Source organism: Monodelphis domestica, chromosome 3 (genome assembly GCF_027887165.1).
Source record: "Monodelphis domestica isolate mMonDom1 chromosome 3, mMonDom1.pri, whole genome shotgun sequence".
In the NCBI taxonomy this organism is placed as follows: Eukaryota; Metazoa; Chordata; class Mammalia; order Didelphimorphia; family Didelphidae; genus Monodelphis; species Monodelphis domestica.
In genome coordinates, this window is record NC_077229.1 from 102475209 (window position 1) to 102494321 (window position 19113).

General features: G+C 40.0%; 1 protein-coding gene and 1 long non-coding RNA gene across 14 annotated transcripts in view; one reads left to right on the forward strand and one right to left on the reverse strand.

The window, feature by feature from the left end:
* Positions 1-19113, forward strand: part of MROH1 (maestro heat like repeat family member 1) — a 207750-nt gene that overhangs the window by 5446 nt on the left and 183191 nt on the right. For 6 of the 13 annotated variants that reach the window (XM_056820705.1, XM_056820706.1, XM_016432035.2 and 3 more), the window contains exon 3: positions 14620-14687. The exons of 2 other annotated variants lie outside the window; for them this stretch is intronic. The gene's annotated coding sequence lies outside the window, so the exon portion shown is untranslated. Of the gene's footprint in view, positions 1-14513; positions 14688-19113 lie in introns of those variants that run through there. 5 more of the 13 variants (XM_056820703.1, XM_056820704.1, XM_007488753.3 and 2 more) reach the window with 3 other exon arrangements.
* On the reverse strand, positions 6744-14461 carry LOC103099623 (uncharacterized). The gene is made up of 2 exons (XR_008917176.1): positions 14209-14461; positions 6744-7079 (listed from the first exon to the last, which is right to left on the reverse strand). It is a non-coding gene; the product is annotated as an uncharacterized LOC103099623 (long non-coding RNA).

A 19113-nucleotide genomic window follows, 5' to 3' on the forward strand; every position in this document is an offset into this window, starting at 1 on the left:
CAGCCTTCCAGGGCTTGTTAACCCTCCACCAGAGGACCCAGAGTTCCACCCACCTGGCCTCCTCCAAGAAGGGAAGGCCTTTCCAAAACTAATCTCTCTCCGGAAACTAGGAAAGGCAGACCAGCTATTCACTCACCCAAGAGACAGTCCAAGTCCCAAGTTACCTCTAAGAGGCAGGTCACCAGTTGAAGATGACCAGTACTTTTATAGTAGCTTCTTGTCCCTTCCCCTCTTCACAGGGGCCAATCACAGCTTCCAAATTGCCCAGCACTGCCTGGGGGGGGGGGGGAGGAAGTCTGTGGGATTCACACCTCTCATCCTCTGAAGGTGTTAACTCTTATCATAAGATTCACAAGTTTCTGATTGATTGGGTTAAACGGGTAGAGCTCTTCAAGTATGTGACTTGTGAATTCTCTTACTTCTTCAAGAAAGTGATTTGTGAATTCTCTTACTTAATGGCTTACAAAGTGTTAAGTAGGGGTGTTTTCAGTTTTGGTTGATCAATTTACAAGTTGCTGATGCTAGACAAAGAACGCCTGATTCACACTTCACAATACTGGAGTGGTTTGCCATTTCCTTCTCCAGCTCATTTTACAGCTGAGGAAACTGAGGCCAACAGGATGAAGTGATTTGCGCAGTCACATGAGTGGTATCTGAGACCAGATTTGAGCTAAGAAAGATAAGGCTTCCTTTCTCCAGGCCCGAAGCTCTGTGTACTTCATCACTTAGCTAATAAACATTTAAAAAGTATTTACTATGTGTTAAGCACTGGGAATACAAATATAAGCAGGACAGAGCCTATGTTCTAAAGGAGGAAGACAGTGCATAAAAAGGAAAATGGAAGTGGGGCCAGGAGGAGCAGGAAGTACCCACTATGTAGAGACATAGTGGAGAAAATTCAAAGAAGAATGGAGACATACATGACTGACCTGGGCATTTTCCTTAAAATGGGGGAAAGGGCCAAAGAGGCAGAATATATTTCAAATGTGAGAAGTCTGGGCAGACAGAATGAAACTGGAGAGTGAGAAGGTTGCTATTGCATGGTAGAGACAGTTCAGAAGTTCAGGAGTAGAACCCAAATAGGATACACTATTTGACAAAAGCTTTTGGGGAAATATTGGCCACAGGGGTTTTCTTTCAGAAGGAAGCTGATAGACACTCATACTAATACCCCAAATGCCTATAAATAGTTGATATACAAGTTGTTACCTCTGATGACCATAAGGTCCTTGATGTTCTTCATATCACTGCAAGATATAAAGGAACAAAATGTAGCCATGTGTCCTGGGACCGATAATCTGCATAGGAGATTCCTGTATTGCTATCTTGTGACAGAACTGAGACTGTTCCAGATAGAAAGGTTATTGGAACAGAGAACTGGAGCTCCCATTCTGCCTCTTTCTCCTTCTTATCACCCTGAGCCCAGAGGAAACAATAATTCAGAGAAATTAAAAGGACAGTGTAGATTCATCAAGGCTACAACACTTTGACAGAAGAAAGTATGCTCAGCCATTGTAGGGTTAAATGCTTTTACAATTTATTTTTTCATTTATAGTGTTGTTAACACACTTAACTCTTGTATGCTGAGTGAATGCATTCTTTGGGACTACACAGAGAAAGGAGCTGCGAATTGGGTCACTGATTTGAAAAGGAAATAAATTTAATTCCTCATGACTTATTCTTTAAAAAAAAAAGTCTGCCTGGACCTTATGAGGGCAGACAAGTGGTCCTCACATGGGACATGGGACACCTACTTTATGTCTGGGCTTTTGCCCTTCCTGCTGAGTCTTTCATGTCCTGCCCTTTCTTAATCACTCTATTCAAGTTTCTCTGAAATCTTTGCTACCTTTTAAATGGCAGCAAAACAATGCTTCCTAGTGCTTGGTGACTCACTTTTCATGTATTTCATGGGTAGTTTACATATTTGGTTTATGAGGTACAAATTCAACAAATCTATGAAATTAGCAATCCTTATTTAATAATGCCATAATCTTCAAACAGTTATAGGATTTCTGAATTCTGAGTTCTTCCTTTTTAAATCTAAAATCAATTTCATGCAAATGAGTTGTCGAACCACAATGTCCTACAGCTCCAGTCAATGATTTAGTTTGGTAGGTTTTTTTTTAATTCCATATCTTCCACTTTAGAATCAATATTGATTCTAAGGCAGAAGAATGGTAAGGCCTAGCAGCTAGCTATTGGGGGTTAAATGACTTGCTCAGGTCACACAGCTAAGAAGTATCTAAAGCAAATTTGAACCAAAGATCTCCCATCTCTAGGCCCGATTGTCAGTCTATGGAGTCACTTAGCTGCCCCTAGATTATTTTTGTAGTCTTTTTTTTTAAATCTTTAGTTTCTGTCCTAGTAACAACTCTAGGAAAGAAAGGCAAGGGCTGGGTAAACAGGACTTACTCGACATCAGTCACTTAGCTGCCCCTAGATTATTTTTGTAGTCTTTTTTTTTTTTTAATCTTTAGTTTCTGTCCTAGTAACAACTCTAGGAAAGAAAGGCAAGGGCTGGGTAAACAGGACTTACTCGACATCAGTCACTTAGCTGCCCCTAGATTATTTTTGTAGTCTTTTTTTTTTTAATCTTTAGTTTCCGTCCTAGTAACAACTCTAGGAAAGAAAGGCAAGGGCTGGGTAAACAGGACTTACTCGATATCGCAGAGCTAGTGTAAAGGATAAATTTTAGCATTGTGACCTAAATTATCTTAATTATTGGTCACCATGTATATCCCAAATAATAAAATAAAAATACCCAAGTCAGTCTGAAATTTTATGGTGATTTAATTAATATAGTGGAAAGAAATTAAGAAGAAGGGAGAAGGAAAGGGTGTAGGATTTTTCCCGCCTGGCTTGTGCCAGGTGGGAAGATTAGGGGATCTAGAAAGTAAGGTTTGGGAGTGTGAAGGAGGAAGGAATCAGCCTGAACTCCAAGAGGGCTCAGTCAAGATGCCTGACCCTGAATTAGCTCAAGGACAAATTCACCACCAAAACCCAGACAAATAGCTGTCACTACTCCAAGATCTTGAAACACTGCCAGCCAGAGCCCCGTCTCCAGGGAAAAAGAGGCCAAAGAGAGCAAGTGACTTGCCATATATATATATGGTTTTACATCACTTTCCTGTGTCTCATCTGTACCAATGTTAGCTTAGCTTGAATTAGGACAGCTCAGGGTTCTGTCTGCTGTTTCTGCATATGTCTGTTGAAAGCCATTTTCTCAAATACTTAATCCTTGAATATGATACAGACATTCCTGACCTTGTTAAAGTAAGTAGGGTGGAGAAATGTAGAGTTCCCAAGACTTCATTCTGTTAAACCAAGTATCTCCATTGTTGCTAATCAGGAGATAGTTAAATCAGATAAAAGTACGGTGTGAGTAGGGTGGAGTAGTTTTAAAATTCACATTAGGAAGTGTCTGAGTTAAAATTTGAACCCAGGTCCTCCCAACTCCAGGCCTGGCTGTGCTACCTAGTTGCTCCTCTAGCAGTTTGTTTTTTAAAACCAAAGTTCTTTTCCTACTTCTTTCAGATATCAAACTCTTCACAGACAAAAGGGGCTGTGTCTTATGCCCTTTTATCAGTTGATTTAATTCTTTAGGCAAAAAATCCCAAAGTGACAATATCAAGAGAAGGGAGAAAAGACAGATATTTTCTCCTTCATTCAACTTAAAGCCTCTCAAGTAGACAAGTCTCCCTAACTCATTCTTTTTGACACACTTAAGTCAAAAAAATCAAGGGACCAATCAGAAATTGTTGTGTCATATATCCCCTCTAGCAGTGGGCTTCAGCCCCATTACCCACAGTATAGAGTACATGCCCAGTGCTTTTGAAGTTAATTCTACTACATAAGTATCATTTTCCACATTTTTATAAGTAAAAATTCATGTGATCAAAAGTTTACAAAGTTTTTGCAAATGTAGCCTGGTGCCTGTTTCCCCTCATTTCTTTCTGGATTCATGGAGAACTGAGAAAAGTTGAGGAGAGAGAAAGGAAGGAGAGGAGGAGAGGAGAATAGAGGAGAAGAGAAAAGTGAAAAGCAGAAGAAAGAAGGGTTGGGGAGAGTGAAGGAGAAAAGAGAACAGAGGAGAGAAGAGGGGAGGAAAAGAGAATAGAGAGAGAAATTTCTGATGATCCCTTCCCCCTTCATATGGGGTTCATGGTTTAAATGAGTGAAATAAATGTAGGTTTGCAGGTATAATGAATCCTGAAAGTATTTTAAAAAGTATCCATAAATTGACTCTAATGAGCAAAGTGCTCATGGACCAGACTTATGGATATATTTCTAATATTTCACATGATTGATTTCTGAATCCTTAAATTAGTTGGGTCTTAAATTTTGTGGAACTTAAGAATCAAGACTCATGTGATCTGCAGTCTGAAAGTTGGCAGACCAGTTCTACAGGTCCTTTGTAATAGCAAAGACTTGTATTTACATAAGCTGATGCCAATGTGTTGGAAAGAAGAGGATTTCATGTGTGTTTCTTACCTGAGTACCTGGCTATACTGTTGTGGACATCTGTTCCTTTTGCTTGTCATTATTATTAACTTCTGATGTGCTGACCATTTTTGATTGACATCGTACCACTCCCATTCCTGAGATCCTATAATAGACTGTAATGGGCCAGGAGATGGGGAGACACATTGACTCCTGAGAGCTGATCACTGACTCCACAATAAACTTCTGTCTCTTTGTTATTTATCTCTTTATTCCTTCTGTGTCTCAAACTTTCTAGCCTATGGTCTTAACCCATTGTTTTCCAGCTTCCAGCTTTCCTCAACAGGTGATTCAAACCCATGGGAGAATGATAAGTGGAGCTGGACCTCTACAATAAAATTCAAAAAAATAAAGAGATTTATCTATGGTCCAAACAGCTGGTTTACTGTGGGTCTTGGAATTTGTACTGAGATCTTCTGATTCCATAACCAAGCAATCTATCCTCTGTTATGCTGCCCCTTCCAATTTGAGAGTTGGAAGGGTTCTCTTTGGTTATCTAGTCCAATATCCACAAAAAGTAAATCCCATTATACTATACCTGATGAATGATTACTTATTAGCCTTTGCTTGCAGACCTCCAAGGGAGGGGGAGCCTACCATGTCTGAAGGCAATCGGATCCATTTTGGGTCAGCTATCATGGTTAGGAAGTATTTCTTGACATCGAACATAAATTTGCCTCTTTGCAATGTTCACCATTGCTCCTGGTTCTGCCCTCTGGAGTCAGACATGATATTTGCTTTGTTTGGGGAGAAACTTTCAATTGTTTGTGATCAAAATAGCCCTTTTTATGTCCTTCCTATGACTTTTCCTGTTTTTTGTTTGGCAAGAATGCCCCTGCATAGTTGAATTGGTACTACTTTCCTGCCCCCTTACTTTATGATTTTACATTTTATATTAGAATCATGGATCTATTTGTAGCTTACTATGGTATATATTATGTGGCTAGTTTCCACCAGCCTGCTTTCCAGTTTTCTCGGCAGTTTTTGTCAGCTAATGAGTTCATACCCCAGCATTTGGAAGTCTTTCTGACTATGAATTCAAAAGAGGACTTTGGGGCCATAAAGTGCCAGGAACTGTGAGTTACCTTTTGCTGTACATATATTCTATATATCTGATTATTGTATCATCAGTTTGAGCCCACTATTTCTAAGGAACTATATTGGTGGGAGAGTGTTTTTGGAAATTTTTGGAAAGAATATTTTTGTATCAAATGTTCTTACTATAAAATCATAGTCATACATTTGCTAAAAATTAAGTTTATTGACTCAATGTTAATAAGCAGAAGCACAAGGAGGACATTGGTGGGGGGTTATGAGTAAATAAACCCAATCCCTCAAGGTTGTCTCTAAAACCTAGAGTAGAAGTAGTAGTGCTGGAAACCCAAAGATATGATACAATTTCAAGTTGAGAGAGCAAGCTCTATGGAGTGCTACACCTTAAATTTCTGGGTGGTCCAGTGGTGGTAATCATTGTCAGCTATTGCTGGTAGAAACAGCACCAGAAAAGACAGTGAGAGGACTGAAATCATCATGAGACCCATTGTATGGGAACTAACATTGGACAGGGAACCCTATTTTCCTCTTGATTTCATGATTTCCAGAACTAGAGCGAGACCCCTGGAATCCTATAACTGATTTTCTTTCTACAGTCTGTGGGTAGAAGAGGAAGTTGAGCCCCAAACATTTTCATGCATGAAATTTTTGATATATTAAATAGAGTAGCCAATGAATATTATTTATCTGAATCTCAGCAAAATGAAAAAGTGATGGTTTATCAACAGAGAACAAGAAATTTTCTAGGATTAGGGTGAAGTCTAGAGGCAAAAGTTCTATGTACTTAACATTCAGATCAATATTTTACTTTCCATGTCTTAGCATAATTCAGAGCTTGGATGAGTAAAGAATTCTTTCCTTCCTCCCAGGTCTAATGAAACTAATACCCTGGGAGGGTTGATTGGCCTGTACATGTGCATATAGGAATAATTACATCAACGTGCTCTGGGCTGATGGCTCAAATAGTACATTACTTGATGGGTAAAATTATGAACTACACTTCTCTTTTGGAAAAGAGTAAAATGATACTCTGTCTTTCTGTAGGATTACTGGAAATTTCTGTCCTATGGAAACTTCAAGTATCTTGTGAGATAACCAACAAATGCACACAAAGGCCAGCCCTGTATCACGTACTTGTGTGCAAAGCTTGATGTTACACATTAAGTCTCAAAGATTAAAAAACAGAAGACTTTACTCTGAAGGAGTTTACATTTTTAATAGTGGTGAGCCCATGGAACATATAACCAAATGGCGATGAATACATGCTTTAGCATTTTGAGAAAGAGAATGTTCAAGTAGAAGCTTCTATTTGGTACCCTGGTCACCATCATGGGGAAGATTTGGCAATTGAACAAGGAATAACTAACTTCTCAATGGCCTTTAAAAAGAGAGGACAATATGCTTCCCCCTTTCTCTAGCTTCCTTCAGAGACTTGAGACTTGAGACTTGGACTCTCCATCAGACTTCCTGCCAGGGGTTGGGGCAGGGATTCTCTTTTCCGTCCTCCCAGCAGCAATGATGACTCCCTACACATGACAAAGAGAATATATGATGGTCTAGATGCCCTTGAAACTTTTCCTAAATTCTCTAGCTCCCCTTTTGTTTCTTTTCAAGAGTGCAGATAATGAACTGATGCTATTGTATCTATTGCTTAAAATATATGCATAACAGACTAGAGATCTAATTACTTTGGCTTTAAGAGCAGATAGAATTTTAGGGAGCATAGTTGGTGTGGCAGTTCAAAGTGACAGTTGAAAAATGAATTGATAACAAAGCACAAGAATAAAAAGAGCTTACAGAAATAAATGACTATCATAAAAAAGAATAAGAGTTAATATTTATATAGAGCTTTGAGGTTTACAAGCACATTGCATATGTTGACAATTCGATCATCACAGTAATTATTACCGTGAAGCAGGTGCTATTTTTTAAATAATTTTTTAAATTTTACAAATGATGAAAGTGAAGCACTCATTAATTGTCTTGCCCAGGGAGTGCCTGGGGTAGGATTTTAACTCAGGTCTTCCTGACTCCAAATCTTGCACAGTAACCACTCCACCACCTAGCTAACCACAGCATCCTTCCTCCATTGGAGATAGGAAGGCACGATTATCTATGACCCCTGAGGATTCACAAAGAATCTGTATATGATAGACTCAAGGAGAGTGTGTATTTTACTTTTTTATCCATTAGGACCCACTTGATAAAATTATGGAGAGAGATGATTAAAAATGTTAGCTCATAAGAAGCTAAACAGAGAGGAAAGAGATTTGAGGAAGCTGCTTTCAATTTTATCTTATGAAGAAGAGTTAAGGCTTTTCTTATTATCTTAAGAGACAGTGAGTGGAACAAGACTGAGTTTCCTGAAAAGTTAAGAGGAGTCATTGATATCATTGGGGTGATTTGGGTGGTGACTTTGATCATGGCCAAAATATTCTAGATTTATTAGAGACACTTGTATTTGTGTCTATGTAGTCAGTTCAGGGTGTCCCAAAAGTTGCAATGAATTTAAGCTATTAAAGCTTTTCTTTCTTTTTCCCTCCTGTTTTCCCCCATTACATGTAGAAACAATTTTTGACAATTGTTTTCTGACGCTTTAGAATTCAGATTTTCTCTCTCCTTCCCCTTCCCTCAGCCCCCTAATGTGGGTGGTGAAGAGTGATATAGGTTATGCCCATACTTTTATGTAATACATATTTCCATATTACTCATGGTGTGATAGAAGATACATATCACACATACAATAGAAATCTTATGAAGGACATAGAGTGGAAGATGTCATGTTTTGATCTACACTCAGATTCCAATAGTTCCTAGTTTGGCTATGGATAGCATTTTTGTCATGAGTTCCTTATGGTTATCTTGAAGATTTGCTTTGATGATAATTGTTAAGTTCTTCACAATTGATCATCATATAATATTTCTGTTACTATATATATATTGTTCTCCTGGTTATGCACACTTTATTTTGCTTCAGTTAATATAAATCTTTTCAGGTTTTTCTGTTCATCATTTCTTAGTATTCCATTATAACCATATACCACAACTTGTTAAACCATTCCCCTGAGTGATGGACAACCCCACCATTTCCAATTCTTTGCTACTACAAAAAGAGCTGCTAAAACTATTTTTGTACAGGGAGGTCCTTTCCCCTTATCTCTGATCTCTTTGGGACACAGCACATTTTTGTAGTGGCAAAGAATTGGAAATTGAGGGGATGTCCATCAGCTGGGGAATGGCTGAACAAATTGTGGTGCCCATTGGTAATGGAATACTATTGTGTGATAAGAAATGATAAGTGAGATGATTTCAGAAAAAAGCTGAAAAGATCTGCAGGAACTGATGGGGAGCAAAATAAGCAGAACTGGGAGCACATTATACACAATAACAGCAATATTGTACAATGATTATCTGCAAAAACTTGGCTACTCTTAGCAGTACAATGATCTGGGACAACCCTGAAAGACTTATGACTGGGAATGTTATCCACCACCAGAGAAAGAACTGTTGGCGTTGTCTTTCATATTAATGTATTTATGGTATTTCTGAGGTTTTGGTTCTGATGAGGTTTGGTTATGTATGAGTATGTTTTGCATGACAATAAAATAAAATGAAATTTTCTTTTCAACTCTGTTTTTTTTTTTTGGTCAGGAAAGTGTTTCTTACCCTCTATACCTATGTTGAGTGACTCAAGTTGCCATCATTCCAGCTCTGCATTTTCATTGCTTTGGGTAAGAGCTGCAGCATGTTGGGCTGGTTCAAGTTCTGTTGGTTCTCACAGGTGCAGTGCTGCCTGGGCTACTCTACTTTCTATTCTTATTCTAGTGAGACATGTTCCTCCTGCTTTCTTTCTTCTTTTTTTTTTTGAGGTGACTTATTTTCTTTTTGTGTGTGTGTAGAGGGATTGGAAATGTGGTATATCCTTTACTCCACCATCTTAGCTCCCAGCATGTAACTCCATCAACTTTTCTTTTTAAAAAATGTCTTATTGTATTTATAATTTGCATACAGAAACAGTTTTTAACATTTGTTTTGTGACATTTTGTGATCTATATTCTCTCCCTCCTTCCATTTCCTATTCCCCAACACAGAAAGCAATAAAAGTTATATATTTACTGTCTTGCAATATGTATTTCCTCATTCATCATGTGAAAGAAAACAAATATTGCACCTTTAAGAAAAAACTTTTGAAGTAAATAAAATGAAAAATGGAATGCTTTGATCTGTATTCATAGTCCATCAGTTCCTTTTATGGTAATGGATAGCCTCTTTTATTATGAGTCTCTTGAAGTTGTCTTAGCTCCTTTAAGCTATTAAACCTTTAAATATGCACCAAGGCTTTTGGGACACTGTGAGTGTGTAAATTTATATGTGTGTATATATATATGTATATCTATATGTTTATTATTCTCTTTTGTTAAATTATACATATATAATAGTAATAGCTAACCTTTATGTAGTGCTTTAAGGTTGGCAAAGCACTTTACAAATATCTTCCTTACTCTTCATAGCCACCCTGGGAAGGAGGTGCTATTTTGATTCCCATTTTACATATTAGGAAACTGAGGGAGACAAAGGTTAAATGACTTGGTCAGGGTCGCCTAGCTACAAAGTATCTAAGTTAGGGTTTGAACTTGGATTATTACCTAGCTGTGTAAAGAGCTGATTGGCCCCTGGGAAGCCTATGTTTAGAACATGTACAACATCCTCAAGTGCTGCCAAATAGGCAGGGAGGCTTAGAGAGCCCAAAGGATAGATGAAGTCTTGCTCTGGAGGTTTTTTGAAGAGTGGGAGGTAGGATAAAGAGTCCAAGAACTTCCAAAAGCAGCATGTGTATTAAGCACTCCTTCTGTGATAAAAGAAATGAACATCTTTTTTAGATATGTTAGCTTCTATTTTATATGTTAATTTACTTTTCTAGAAGGGATTTATTTTTTTAATATTCATTAAGAGGGGATATTATTCATTTTGGTGATATCCCATTCACATACCAGACCTAAGCTTTGTTTTAAGAAACTCTCTCCAGAGTCATACTCTGGGATGGGGGCGTAATATGACAGACATACTAGTAAAGACCTAACTCCTCTCTTTGGGGATCAGGATCCCCCTGGGGCTGAATCCAATCCTTGTGAGTCTATAGCAAGGATCTCATATGAGAGAGGGATGCCCCATGAGTCACAGGTGACAACTTGTATTGGAGGGATAGTATAAAAAGGCAAGAAGAGATAGGGTTCAAAGGAGAGATTAAGTGCTCTAGGAAATTTTGAGGGAAAACTGACTTTCAGCATGGAGTAGATACATGAAAATTAGGTAAGACTTTATGAAAAGTTAGTGCTTGGCTGAGCCTTTAAGGAACATAGTGACCTCGGTTCTAGCCGCTGTGTACATTCCAAGAAGGAAGTGGTATGTCCAGTTTGGCAGGAATAGAGAGTATATGAGGAAAAGTAATGTTAAATAAAGTTAGAATGAAAGATTGAAGTTATATTGTAAAAAAAAAACATAATTGCCAATCTAAGGAAGAAAAGGAGTTTATATTTTGTACTCTTTTCAACAATAAAGAGCCACTGAACTAAGTTGGTGTACCTGTGAGTGGAGAGAAAGGGAAGGGATACAGGTTAGGAAGGTTACAAACAGAATCAACTGGAAAGACTTGGTAACCAATTTGATGCACCAAAAAGAGTGCCAGATGGAAATGAGAATTTGGATGTTAGGGAAGGGAGAAGAGCATAGATGAAAACTCTATTGAGAGAGAGAGAGAGAGTGAGAGAGAGAGAGAGAGAGAGAGAGAGAAAGAGAGAGAGAGAGAGAGAGAGAGAGAGAGAGAGCATGAATTAAGCTTTTGTGTTTTCGAGTTTTGGGAGCCATGTATATTCTAGGTTTTTTCTTTGTTTTTATCCCAATTTATCCCAATTGTCACTTGAAATATCAAGGGACAGAGGAGTATGTATTCTAATGCTATTGGCTCAAGTTCCTAGTGTTTTTTTCCTGATATTAGTGGTAGTCTCTTGGTGACCGAGAATGACAATTGTCTTTGTGCATTTTCATCTACAGTGTACCCTCATATGACTTTGAAGTCCAAAGACTGAGGCGCAGAGTTTGTGGCATATGGGGCATGGGATGCCAGTTGTTACAGGAGGTATTAACCTTCTCTATAACTCAATGATTCCCCAGTATCATTTAACATTACTTACCTTTTACAATTGGATATTTACTGAGGATATATATTTCCTCCTCACATCTAGGAAGCATGCTCTTCCTTGTCCCACCTTAACCCCTGGGGAAAGTGGGCTCAGATTTAATTAATTCAACCCATCAAGTTTATTTCTAGATTCAACATAGTTAGTGTAGAAATAGTTCCCTTGCTGAAGAAGGGCAAAGTGTTTTGGAATCAATGCACTAGTGCTGTGGGTCAAGCAGGTGCTCCTCAGTCAGTGGGGTCTCACCTGGCCAGGCTGAAAGAAAAATCTGGGATAGACTCCATTTCTTGGATTGACGGTGGCTTTCTTGAACTTTTGGAGCATACAAGGTCTGTTCTATTGTCAATCAATATTCCTTCACCCAAGAGCAAGAAAGAACATATATAAAGGTAAAGGAAGAGAGACACTATGTTCAAGGCCATGTGACAGCCCTGGGTGAGGAGACAGGCAGCTGGCAGCAGGAAGCCACCATTGCTGTTACCTCTATCCCCATCTCTTCCTCAATCATCCACTAAATAAGAGTTTGAGTTGCCAAAATGGGAGCCTTTTCTTCATTACACAGCAAACTGTAAGCAGTTATGCAATACACATCATGCGTATGCATTATCCTCATTATACCTTCAAAATTCAGTTCTATATTCACCTACATGAAATCTTTTCTTACTCCTTTTTAGTTTAGTATCTCTCATCCCACTTATTGCTTTGCACTTATTTTTATAAATATTTATGTTCATGTCTCTCCTTATTATAAAATTGTAAATTCTTTTTGAGGCCTGGGATTATTTCATTTTTGTCTATATCCCCAGTCCATAACATAGTGCTTGGAACATGGTAGGACCTTTTTGGTTGAAAGATTTTGAGAGGGAAGAAAAAGGAAAAAATAGATATTGAAGAAGGAATAAAAATTTTGATTTTGTGGGAGGATAAGAACTTGAATTATTAGGGGTGGGATAAAGACTTCTTTGTAGGAAGGAAAACTCCCTCATATGCATGGTTATTTTTCATATTTAAAGGTTTTCCTTTTGTTTCTGTTCTGGTCTAGATGTGTGAAGATTAAGTTTAAATCTCCCCTGACTATAACAATGAAATTAATTAACTTTCCCCTGATTGTGAAGATTAAATTATAACCCCTGACTATTTTTAGAACACCCTACTTAAAGTTGAGTATGTAGATCTGCCCATTTTTAGATCTAATCACCAAAAGTATAAACATCCCATTTAATCATTGAGTGTGAGGTCTGTGACCCATGTGTGCCATAGTGGGTGATGAATCAGAATGGACTGACTGCCATCTGGGCAATCCTAGAGCAGAGTGTCAACTGTGATTGGTAAACCTAAAATTAGGGGAAGACACAGGAAGTGATGCAAGAGAAAATGGCTTTAAAAGGGAGGGGTGAGTGAAAAGCTGACTCTTAACTGCTGGATTTTTCTGAAGAGGCTTCCCCAGGTCCTGGGTTACAAGGGCTGAGGCCTATTCTGTTGAGGACTAAACTCCCCTGCCTGGGTTGAGCCAGTGGACTGGAGATAAATTACTTAGTGTTTAGGCTAGATATCTTACCTTATCCTCTCTCTGATTTCTTACTTCACTCTTTCTACAGTTTGTAAATAAATCTCTTTGAAATTAATTAAATCCCTGGCGACCATACTCAATCAAGTCCAACCCTTCAAAAAATAACCCCTTTTAACCCTTACAGATGTGTCAGGAAAGGGACAGATGAAAATCTGACTGTTCTGAGTTGGGGGGAGAATCTGAATGGCCCTGGTTGGGAAGATGAGAATTGAGATGGACTAGTTTTTTAGAGGGAAGACAATCTGGGTGCTCTAGGTTGGTAAGGAGAGAATGAGAACCTGGATGTTCAACTAAAATCTGACCTACAGGAAGCTTTCCCTAATCACTCTTAATTCCAGTGTTTTCCAACTCTTTTATTTCCTTTTTTTGCTGTCTATAGCTTGCTTTGTATATATGTGTTTGCATGTTATTTCCCCCATTAGGTCTTAAGCTCCTGAGGGCAGGCTCTTTTCTCCTTTTTTTGTATCCCTAGTGCTTAGCACAGTGCCTGGCACATAGTAAAGTTCGAATAAATGTTTGCTATGATTATTAAGTGGTCTAGGTGGGGGTGGAGGGGCGGTTGGGAGGAAGGTGAAAACCTGGATGTTGGTGGGAGTGGAAAGAGAAAGAAACACTGAAGGAAAAGAGGTGTATGGGTGCCAGTCACAAGACAGGAGGGGAAGGAGGGATAAGGCGAGACTTTGGGTGTGGGTGTGAGATACACATTCTCCGCAGGAAACTGGAGATGACGAAGGAGGAGTGGACTCTGAAAGGCTGGGCAGCTCTATGAGTGGGGGCTGCGGGGCGTGGCGCCACCTTTGTAGGAGAAGGGGAGGGGGAGGGGCACTCCGCCTCTTACCGACCCCGAGGGTTTGTTTGGGAATCCCTACGGCCCCGCCCCCAGCTCACCTCAGCGGGGAGCGCGCACAACGCCCCCCTTCTCTCACTCCCCCGCCCCCAGTCAGCCCAACTGTCAGGTGCGGAATATCACGTGGTGATGAGCTTGGCTGATTGGGGAGCCCGAGGGGCTGCCAGAGAGGAAGCCCGGAGGGCGCGTAAGCTAGAGTGCGCGTGCACGCGAGCGCGTTGGGACCTCCCCGAAGAGGGGTTGGGGGAAAAAAAAAATCGGGGCCGTGGCAGGAAAGACCAATCGGAATGCAGAGCGCGGAGGGGGCGGAGGCCCGCGTGCCCGCCCCGGAGCCTGGGTTTGGTTGGACAGGAGAAAGAGGTGGGGCTTCCGCTCTCTCAGAGCGGGGCGTGGAGCACGGGTGCGCGGGCCGGCGGCGGCGTGACGCGCGCGCCTCGGCTTCCTCCTTGCAGCTGAGCTCGGGCCGGCGGCGGCTGCAGTGACTCGGGAGGAGACTCTGGAGGTGGCTGCTGCGACTGAGGTAACTAACTGGCGCTGGTCAGAGGAGGCAGAGGGCACCTAGTGCCCCCTCCTCAGGGAGCCGAGAACTTCTGGAGCCTGGGCTTCTGGGGGAGAGATTGTGGAGCCGGACCCGCCCCACCCTGGCTGCTGCTGTGGGGGGTGGGGGGTGTGGGGGACCGAGGCAGCGCCGCGGCAGGGGCCGCCTCCTCTGCCCAAGGTCATGGCCCACAGACTGGCTCCGGGTCTTCCAGCTCCTTGGCCTCGGGACTCCCTCCTGTATCCACCCTGCACCCCCTTCCTCTCCCACCTTTCATATGCAGGTATTCTCTCTCAGGTGAGGGAATCCCCCTGCACAGCATCTATCCTCCCGCGTAGCTCTGGGACCCCTGCCTGCTCCTCCAAGCCAGCGCTCCGCAGCAAAGCTCCCTGTCCACCTCTCTGGTGCTGTAATCCCTCGGAGACCCCTCAAGGATAGACCATTCTTCCTCCACCCACTTTATGTCTCAGTACTGCCCCTCCTCCCATCGTCCCTTGCAGGAATCTCCTCTCCCACCAAGTGAAGGCTATGCCCCCCCTACATCATTCCCCAAAAGAAGGTTCTTCCTCCTTGCACCTCCTATCCCTTTTCTTTTCTTTTTCCCCCAACCACTCTGGTCCCTCATTCCTTTTGCTGCTTCCTGCCCTTTATAGATGTTTCTGCCCAAGTTAAAGTGCCCTCACCTTCAGCATTACCTTTTAGTGTCCAACAGTGAAGTTGCTTGCACAGCCTTCTTAAAATATATCTTAAGAGTCAGGTAGATTATATTTGCTTCCTTGATAGGTTATCTTAATAGGGTCCATAGAAGTAACGTGATTGAAAGCCACACTGTGAGATGTGAGGGTCAAATAGGATAATGTATGTAAAGAGTTATAGAAACGTTAAAGCTTATATAAGTGTCCGTTATCAGTAGCACTATTATTATTGTTAGTGGTTCCTTGATGGTAGGCAGAGGGGCCAGGTCTCCCAGTCTATGAAGAATGTTGCAGCCTTGTCTCAATAGTCAGTGTAGTGGTAGTACTAGTAGTAGTAGTAGTAGTAGTAGTAGTAGTAGCAGCAGCAGCAGCAGCAGCAGCAGCAGCAGCCCCAGCCAGTACGGGTGAGAGAGAGGGAGAGGGAGAAAGAGAGAGAGAGTATATGAGAGTGAGTGTCTATGTTTGGAAAGGCCCCCAGGAGCCATGAGGTACAGTTCAACTGGGACCATACATTTAGTTAGAGGATATTTATTAACGGATCAATGGAAGGGCTGTCAAGAACTGTTGGTAGTGCTTTACTTAGATTTAGGATAAAATCTGCTTGTGTTTTCTTGTTGCATTATTAGCCATATGAGCCCTTATTTCCTGATTTGCAGTTTGGAGGGTCCCCTGTTAGGTTTTAGAAACATACCAGGTTTACCTGTTTGTACTGCTTTGTGGAGAAAACTGTTAAGAATATAGAAGTACATTCCACTCTAAAGAAGTTCTAAAGAAGTAGAGCATATAGAAATTTACTAGGAAAACTGAATGAAATTTTTTACATTTCTGATCTCACCCTTCCATGTATGTATTGAGGCTCCTTAGGTTGAGGGTATGGGTCACTTTGTTGTAAGTACAAATTCCTGGCCTGTTTTAATGCAGCTTAGACTCCAGCCCAATTAATTGTAGTAGAATCTCTAGTACAAGGTTACAAGTAATTCTCTGGGCTTGTCAGATGAGAGAATGAGGTTTATTTTCTGGATGTATGCAGAGGACAGGGTTTGGCTCTCGAATTGAAAGTATGAATCAAAATTGCAGGTGACCCCAGTAAACAGTGAAAAAGATGCTATATTACACCTCCCTCCAAGTGCTGGGCTTCTCTCCAACATGTGAACGTTTAATGCCTGTTTTTATAAAAAACAGTTTCCTTCATCAGTAAGCCAGACAGAAGGAACTGGTGCCTACTTTGAGGAATATTCCAGTTCAATTTGGTAATGCAGCTTGGTGCATGTTGAGAAATGACATTTAGAAGAGACCAGTATGAAGCAAACTCTATATCTTCATTTCTATAAACTAGCAGTAGCTATTTCTTTATCTTACTCTATCTGTAACATCTTGAGACTTTTCTTTCCTGTTTTGAGCCCTGGAGTAAGTAGCAAAATTTCAGTACTCATGGAGCAGGGGAATGGGTATGGATGCAGACTGAATAGTTGTCAGCACTCTCAGATCATAGGTAGATTCATATTAATTTTTACTCATAGGTCTGTAGCAGCTAGGTGATTTTTTGGCAAAACATGTTTCTGATCCAACAAATATTTATTTATTTTTAAAACCTTACCTTGTGTTTTATTTATTTTTTTGGGGGGGGATTTTAATTTAGGGTATTTTTCCATGGTTACAAGATTGGTGTTCTTTCTCTTCCCCTCCCCCATCTCCTCCTATAGCTGACATGCATTTCCACTGGGTTTTACATGTGCCATTGATCAAGACCAATTTCCATATTATTGATATTTTCACTAGAGTGATCATTTAGTTTATGTCCCCAATCACATCCCCATCAACCCATGTGATCAAGCATGGGTTGTTTTTCTTCTGTGTTTCTGCTCCTTACAGTTCTTCCTCAGAATGTGGATAGCGTTCTTTCTCATAAGTCTCTCAGAATTGTCCTATCATTGGCAAAACATTTTTAAACCTGTTTTGTCATCCGTACAACATACTATCTACCTGACAAAGTTGTGAGGAGCTAATGATATAAAGCACTTTTTAATTAAAAATTTATTGAGATGTTAAAAAAAAAAACAACACCTTACCATCTGTCTTAGAATCAATACGAAGTATCAGTTCCAAAGCAGAAGAGAAGAGCTAGGCAATTGAGATTAAGTGACTTTTCCAGGGTCATACAGATAGGAAGTATCTGAGGTCAGATTTCACCCCAGGACCTCCTCTTTTATCTGGCCTAGCACTTTTATCTGCTGAGGAACACAGTTGCCCTTGGAGGCATTTTGTTTTGATACCAAAGACTCCCTAATAAATACCTAAGCAACTTCCCTGGTGTGGAAAATTTACTGAAACAAATTAACAGAAAGGAATGTGTTTCTTTTAATTTTGGTAGAATGGGTATTAACATTGACCATAGGGATTTAAAAAACCCAAACATTTTATTGATGCTTTTTCTCTGCCAGGGATTTCTCACTTTTTCCATTCAGACTGAGCCTTCCTTTTTGACAAAAATAGTCATGCAAAACCCCACAGAGTTCTGGACTGACTGCATATGATATAGTTTATTGAGAGTTTTATTTTCTCTCAGTGTTGACTTTATTATTTTGGCATCATTGACTTTTTATCTGAATCATTTTATACATGCTTTGCCATGTTTCAATGCATTAATGATTTTTCAATAATTGTTATTTCTGGTGCAATGATAGTCTATTACATTTAGTTTGTTTCCCAGTTGTTGGGCACATATTTTGTTTCCAGGTTTTTATTATCCAAAATAAAACTGTTATGAATATTTTTGTGCAGCCAGGTTTGCTCTTGCTTTCATTAACCTTGATTGATGCAGTCCTGGTAGTGGAAACTCTATGTTAAAGGGCATAAGAATTTATTTATTCTTTAATATATATACCTATTGACAATTTATCTTTTAGGAAATGGCTCTTTAATGTTATAGATTTGTATAACAGATTTTGGACATCTGACTTAAGTCTATACATGCTTTTTTTTTCTTTTAAACTCTTACTTTCTGTTTTAATATCAATTCTAAAGTAGAAGAATAGCAAGAACTAGGTAGTCAGGATTAAGTGATATGTCCAGGGTCACAGAGCTAGGATCTGCCTGAGGTCAAATTTGAACCCAGGTCCTTCCAACTCCAGGCCTGGCTTTCTGTCCACTGTGCACCTAGCAGCCCCTATATGTGTTCTTGATCCTCTCTTCAGCATATTGCTTCCTTAATCATCCATCTCTGAACTTTAATATTGTCTTATTTATGGGTTTTTTTCCTACTGGGAAGGGTAATGAAATGACTATATGGAGCCTAGTATGTGTCAAACACTGTTCAGTGTTTTTGCAAAAATTATCTTGTTTATTGCTGATAACAATCCTGGGAGGTAGGTGCTATTATTATCCTCGTTTAAGGAAACTTTGGCAGACAGGTTAAGTGACTTGTATAGGCTCAGTTCGATTTAGTATGCATTTATTAAATGCCTACTGTGTGTCAGGCACTGTACTAAGCATTGGCTCACATAGCAAGTATTTGAGACAGGATTTGAACTCAGGTCTTTCTGATTCCAGGCCTAGCACTCTATCTACTGTGCCATTAGCTATCTTCAAATATGCTCAAGTCATCTCCATCCTTAAAAATAAAAACAGAACTCACTACCATCTCCTCAAACTATTTTCCTATCTCTCTTTCTTTTCTTGACCAACTTCTTTAGAAAAAAGCTATCTACATTGTT